Below are 7,602 nucleotides of genomic sequence, written 5' to 3'. Positions count from 1 at the left end.
TTTGGCCCTTAGTGGCGCTAGCAACCAGAACACATGGAGGATCAGGGGCAGGACTTTGAAGAGCATCCTCCCTGTTATGTAGGACTGCATGGGAGGGGGCCATGAACAAGGTGTGCCAAACTACTCTTGAGGGCAATTTTTTTTTCCCATTCTGAAATTTATTGGAAAATGACACGGTGTTTAAAAACAGGGTCTTTGCTTCATAAATAGTCCATTCATAAATGGGAACGTTGTGCCAGAGGTGGAGGGGCAGCCCCCACCATAAAAGGGGTCTCCTCTCCCTTGGACAAGGCGGATGGAGGGTGCCGCGTTGGACAGCCATGTGCCCCCATCCTGCCCTCCCTGCGGAATCTGGCCCCTCAGGCCTCCTTGGGGCCCCGGCTGGCTGGATTCCCCCCTTCCTCCCCCCTTTGGCTCTGGGGGGCTTGGACCCCTGGTCAACCTTGGCTATCTCTCCCTTTGCCTCTTTGGCTTTCTTGGCCGCTGCAGGCGCCTTGGCCTCTGCCTGGAGGGCCCTTGAGGGCAAATTATGAATGATCTTCCCATAAGTGACTTGGTTACAGTTGCCTGCAAAGTCTTTCTTCTTCTTCTTCTTCTTCTTCTTCTTCTTCTTCTTCTTCTTCTTCTTCTTCTTCTTCTTCTTCTGCAGGCTCAGGTGTTTTCATTCGAGTCATTAATAAAGACACGCACGACCCGCCTTGCTAAACTGAAGTGTTTCTTTTTTTATTAATAATCATCTTACATTACAAGTATAATGTATGACAAAAAGAAAGTTCTCGTGTACATACTAGGGATATATCAACATAGCTCTATTCGTATCCAGTGTCCTAGCCTCTTTCACACAGGTACTATAAAGCACAGTCCGCAAAGTAATAACTTTTTTTTCTTTTCTTTAAAACATTGTCAGAAAAAGTGTGATATTAACATTTTAATACATATGTAATAATAAGATTTCTAGATTGTTTCTCCCCCTCCCCTCATTTACATGTGTGCATGGTTCAAGCTAACAGTTGGGGACGGGGTTGTGAAGGGAAAGGGAGGAAAGGCAAAATGCGAGGAGGTTATCTTCACACACCTCCTCGATTCTTCGTAAAGTGAGTTTGTGGGGACGCCTGAAAAGGAGAAGTCCGACAGCCCTCCTGTTGCATTTCTAAAATTACAGTTTGAGTGATGTGTCTCCCCAGCAGTGGCTGGGAAGGTTTTTTCTATACATGAGGTGAAGTGCCTGACAGGTTTTTTTTTTTAAAAAAAATATTTTACAGAGCGAGGGCGCCTTGCTGGCAGCTTGCAGGCTGGTAAAGAGTCCAGTAGCCATGAGAAGGTAACTTATCCATGAGGTTCAGTCCTGAGGATCATGTTTTCTAGGTAGCTGTTATTCTATGGGATTACACTCTACAGTCCTGAAGCTTGGTTGGGGGGCAGGGGACAGAGGTTCAGGTAGGCCATGTTTGTAACTGAGGTGGGTTTCCAGAGTTGTGTGGTGGCGACAGAGGCCTGACGCACATTGCCTGCATCATCACCATAAGAGTGTGTGTGTGTGTGTGTGTGGCACAAGCTCTCTAAATGTGTAGCTGCGCAACACCAGTCAGTGCAAGTAGTCTGTTGAGGAAAAACTGTTCCCACATTCACCCCCCACCCCGAGCCCCCAATAGCAGTAATATTTGTCTTTCTCAAAAAACTTGCGCAAGTCGTTACATAGTGTCTGTATGGAGGGAAGTCCAAAACCGTTTTATCCTCCCGCCTCTTCCTGGTATGAAGTAGTTGTGCTAACTTCATCCTAATGGCTTTGACCAGAGCAGAGCAAGAGGCTGTCCAGCTGGAAGACCTCTCGACACATATTTCACAAAGGACGGTCGCTGGAAACAGTGGCTTGGATCTGCCATTCATATTAAAAAGGATATCATCACATTAACATTGTTTTGCTGGAGTGGTCTAGTCATAATGCCTCATTGCCAACACCAATAAAATAAAAATAAAAATGAGCATTCAGGCTGCAGTATTCTCTAATGACACAACTCCACTGCCCACCCTGAAAGCTATCTGATTTGCTCATTTAACAATGAAAAAAGCAGCAGCTCTTTGAAAAGCAGCCAGACAAGATGGTAGTAGCCGAGGAGCACCGACTCCTCAGCTAAATCAATTTACCTATTTTAATCACTGCACTCAGAGCTTTTCTTCCTGTGCTAAACCTCCTCGCCATGTACCGAGGCTGGAGAATCTGTGGCTCTCCACCTATTGCAGGACTACAGCTCTCATGATCACTGAGGACCATGGGAGATGGAGTCCAACAACCACTGGGATGCCACCCATCTCTCCTCTTCTTCGACTGCACTCTGTTCCTTGTTCAAATGAACGCTGCATCCCTACCCTAAACAGAGCATCAAGTACCGCTCACTGACGGCAATGGGACTCGGCCTTCCGCCTCCAGGGACTGCACTCCAGATTCATCAGACAATTCTGCTTTGCTGACCATTGAACAATACAAACTGGAACGGTGGGGGAGAGCGCAAGCTGCATTTCAGCCTGCACTCAGAAAGTCAAAACAAGCAGAGGGGGAAAGTGCGCAACTGGGTCAGATACGTCTTAGCTAAAGGCATTTACTGTCCGTGTCAACACACAAAACAGATGAAATGTTCACCCGCATCTATTGCAAGATGGTCCCACTATTGCTATCATAGGCTTCATTTGGCATGCTGCCATGCTTACCAGCAAAATTTTAGCCTTAAGTACTTTATGCCTCTCCCCAAAATGCAGGGCCTTCATTTGCAATAGGACAACCTATTTTCTCCCTAAATTTCATATTTATATCTATTGAAAACAGATACATATCTAAATATACAGTCTTATATAGTGATATATAGGCATGTGGATTCATTTCTTACATTGTGTGTTGTACATGGGTTGCTATATAGGGACGTGCTGTGTATAGATTATGTCTAGCCAAAGTCCTTTGCCCCACTGGGTTTAATGGGAATTACCTCTTGAAAATCAGTGAAATGTTAAAAGTGCTTGAATTTAGCTGGGTCAATGCCAAATGAGGGCAATCCAGAGGAAGTCAGGTGTGCTGCAATCCCACTGGAAGCAACAGGACTTTCAAGGCTCACATCTGCCCCTTTCAAGAGGATGCATTGTAGACTTAAATTAGGTTTCATGCATACATATTTCACTTGCCTCCAGACGGACACAGGAATTGCATAGTACTGGTATTCTACTCTTTCTGAGATAGACTTTTGCCATCAAGGGGTGCTACTAACCCAATGCGTGTCTTAGCTATACAAATGACAGGCCCATCTTATGAGCTGAAACATAGCATTAGCTGAAACATAACCTGAAAGACCTCTCACTGCAGAGGTAGCTAGCTTGCGGCCCTGCAGACATTGTTAAAACTCCCATAGCCCCAGCCCAAATAGGCAATGATCAGGCATCCATGGGAGTTGTAGACTGTTGAGATCTGGAGGGTCACAGGCTCTGCAAGCTCTGTCTTAGTGGCTGTGTTTATGCTGTGCGATCAGTATTTCTGAATGGCCACTGGGAGTCCAGACCAGCAGAACTGCAGACAACTGGCTAACAGAAAGATCAACTGATAGCCCAAAAGTGTGCCAGAACCATACATGTCTGCACTGTTTGTGTATTGCAGCGGGGTTGGACTAGAGGACCCTCGGGGTCCCTTTCAACTCTACAGCTCTATGATTCTATGCTTGTGTCCTCACTGTGCTTTGCTAATGTAGGAAGCTTCGGCTTTCTGTTTCCTTACCATAATCCCTGTCGCATTTGGCTTGACGGCCATGGCAATTTGACTTTTGTGCACCCCTGGCAGTCTGCATGCAAGCTAGCATCAGTGCGGGCTTAGTGTGTTTCTGACAAACAGAAACATACATCTGTAGAAGAGCCTGAGTTATAAAAGATAGCTGGGAGATCTGCAATGAGACCTCCTTAGATTTAGAACTCCACAACTTAAGGTACAGATAGAGATATGAACAGATGAATCAATCAGGTGCTCAGCAAGAAGGAAGCATTTCATTACAAGCTGTATCGTTTTATCATTTAGAGCAGTGCTTCCCAAACTTGGGTCTCCAATTGCTTTTGGACTACAACTCCCATCATCCCTAGCTAGCAAGACTAGTGGCCAGGGGTGATGGGAACTGTAGTCGGGTTCCTTTTTATCTCCTCCTCACTGCAGGAGAAACCTATACAAGGCATTCTGAAGTACCATCAAACGCAGGCAATAGCTTCCTTCTCTTGTGCTATTTGGCTGTGCTACACATCCACAAGCGTCTTAACACCAGACGCCCTCTAGTGTCCTCTTTTTCCAGTCTCTATTTAGTTTGACTGTGACCAAACAGATAGCTAAATCATAGCAACTGAGCATAGACAAATATTCTATTCAACACAACTGCTGGAGGCAGCCCCCCTCCTCGCAAAAGTGATACCCAACAGCAATACAACATTGTTTTACCTGGCAGTACAACATTCGCAATGCAATCTTCAGCCAGCATTCTTATTTACCTGGCTGCTGATATGCATACCCTAACTAAGACACGTGTATGATCACACACTCATCAAGTCCTTATGTTGTCCCTGTACTTTAGAATATTTAGCAATTTTTCCCCCTTCATAATAGGATACCAACAAATACCATTTTGCATAGCACTAACAGGTTGGATTCTTGACAACTGGTCAAATTACTAAGTGTGCAATCAAATCTTAGATAAGAAAATCATGTCTTCACTGAAGTGGACGTGATTTCGACAGAGCTAGGGTTTTATTTTAGTAATACTTTTTATCTTTTGATTTAACTAAACAGTCCATTACAAGCTATAACATGCTTTCAGGGGCTTAAAGATGGAGGCATGTTTACAGTGGTACCTTGGGTTACAGACGCTTCAGGTTACAGACTCTGCTAACCCAGAAATAGTACCTCGGGTTAAGAACTTTGCTTCAGGATGTGAACAGAAATTGCACGGCGGCGGTGCGGTGGGAGCGGGAGACCCCATTAGCTAAAGTGGTACCTCAGGTTAAGAACAGTTTCAGGTTAAGAATGGACCTCCAGAACAAATTAAGTTCTTAACCTGAGGTACCACTGTAATTGATGTATTATGGTAGTAAAATAATTTCAGATAGAGAACATTTGCATACATTTTCATTGAATGGAGAGAACTTGGGACTCTGAATGGGAGATTGTACATGAAATTAAAAAGCAGTAAGCAGTTTTGTAATTTTGGAGCTCAGATGTGGAAACCTATCACATGTATAATATCACAGGTAAGACTGTGAATGTAAACCAAGCCATGGAGGATTTCAGTCTCATTTTAACCAACCTGGATTATCTATTTATAGTTAAACTACTAACGCTATGGGGAAAAATAGTGGCAGATGATGTAAAATATGGCCCAGCCATAGTTAAGCACCACTGATTTTAATGCGAGTGAATTAAGCACCTGATTGCCTCTTTCACTGAAACAAAGATTTAAAATTGCTTAATTTAAACTGGATTGTGTTCTGCATGTATTACAGTGTGGCCAAATGTTTACACACACGGACTGCTCTGAAAACCCCAAAATGGGAGAGAAAAGGAAGCTTTCATAGAAGCCTGTGCCATTTTCTGTTCTCTGCATGCTGGTCATTGTAAATATTTCATTTTCTTGCCCATTTACACAACATTCTAGACATACCCTACAGGTGATTTAATATTACGCCTCCTGCAACCTGTTGATGCTTGCGCATCAGAGCACAAGAACACATCTCCTGAATATAAGCAACTACAGAAGAGGAATTATCCAGGTGAGCTCATGAACATTTAATGAGTAGCATCTTACTCTCTCCCCAAAGAGGCTAAAAAACAACCCATGTCCTAGCAAAGTATTTCTTCTTCAGACCAATAATGAAAAGGGATCACAGGCAGATTACCTAGCCCTAGGCCAATTGTTCCTGCTTTAAGAATCATAGAATCGTAGTGTTTGAAGGAACCATGAAGGTTAACTGGCTCAAGCCTTTGCATTGCAGGAATGTTTTGCCCAATGTGGAGCTCAAACCCACGACCCTGAGGAACAATGTTTCAGAAACCATATACAGAAATGGTTTCCTAATGTAAATTGTGGTTGGATTCACCTTAGGCACTGTCTAGTGTACGCACTCTAACATTAGCACATATCAGGAGTGCTTCAAATAACAAACTGTCTTCTAAATTCTGAAATTGTCTTTATCTAGCCTTATCATCGTTTCCACCAGAGCCTCTGTTATTTATCTGAAATGAACCAATTAAAACAACCAGATTATGAGTATTGGGACAGCTGGGTCATAATCTACAGGGCCTATAAAATGGCCCAAAACCACTGGCAGTAAGAATATAGAAGCAAAGCATTTATACCCCCCCCCACTTCAGTGAGTGGTAACCACTCTCTTGGAGTTAATATCACCAGTAAACCAACACAAGGGTGAATGGAAGCCTCTTAGTTGTGCAAACTAGTGCTGACAATGCTAATCTCTCATCACCCATGGTATGTAGATGGCCTTGGGTCACACCAAGGCTCTCCAGATCCCAGCAGTTGTTTCTATGCTTAGAATAGCATCATGTAAAAAACATTCTACATTAAGTTACCATTGTAGCGTTAATACCAACGATGCCTTAACTGCTGTCAAAAATGATCAAAACTACGCAACTCTTTTACCATTTCCTAACAAATCTTCCTTCTGTGCCCATCAGTCTCACTCCCTACCATCAGCCCAAAGCAGGTAATATTGCAGACAAGGAATTTCTAAAGCCAACATAAAATGCTACTTGTCAAGTGTGTGTGTGTGTGCGCGTGCATGTGCGTATCTGTGTGCGGAGTGAGAAGGCAGTGCATGAACCCTGGCAGTGGAAGTGACTAAAGCAGCCTTCGCCAACCTCGTGCTCTCCACTTTCGGCCAGGGCTGATACAAGTTGTGGTCCAAAGCTGGAGGAGGGCACCGAGTCGGCGAGGGCTGGACCAAAGGTATATCTGCACCAGTTGTTGTTTTTCTGTACAAAGAGCTGCTGCAATCTGCACCTGATTCTGTTTGCTGTCCCTGATTGCCTAGGATAGTTTCTCAATTCCTGCTCCCCGCTGCTTTCATATGCAAGTCAGTGCCACATTTTTTAAAAAGCACTAACTCCCATACAAATACAACTGTCCTACCCCAGAGCTTCTCCCTCTGGTTCATTCTTCAACCGTGAGGTTTTCAACCTGTTTGGGTCCACGGCTCCCTTGACCAACTGCTTTCTTTTAGCGGCACACCTGTGTGGCTCAGGAGCCCAGTTGTGTCACCCCTTGCCTGCAGAGCCAGAAGCCCCTCCGCGCTTTTCAAACACTTGTGCAGTGTTCCTCAGCCTCCTCACCACTCCCCTCTCCTTGGGAGTCCGCCAGGCAGTTAGAGCTGCCTCCCCCCGGTCTCTGAGATGCCCCCCCCCCGCCCCAAAGAGAGGTGCCTCCTCACACTGTCCCACAGGGCCTGGGAAGCACACCTTGGTCAGCCAGGGCTGCTGCAACAAACAGGTGTGCAAGCCTTTGGGAGGCAGAGACGTGATAGGGCATCAAAGGAGGGAAGGAAAGAGGGACAGAAGCCAGTATTGCCCATGGCACC

The sequence above is a fragment of the Podarcis filfolensis genome (assembly GCF_964270895.1).
Source record: "Podarcis filfolensis genome assembly, chromosome: 1".
Taxonomy (NCBI): domain Eukaryota; kingdom Metazoa; phylum Chordata; class Lepidosauria; order Squamata; family Lacertidae; genus Podarcis; species Podarcis filfolensis.
This window is presented reverse-complemented; position numbering follows the sequence as displayed.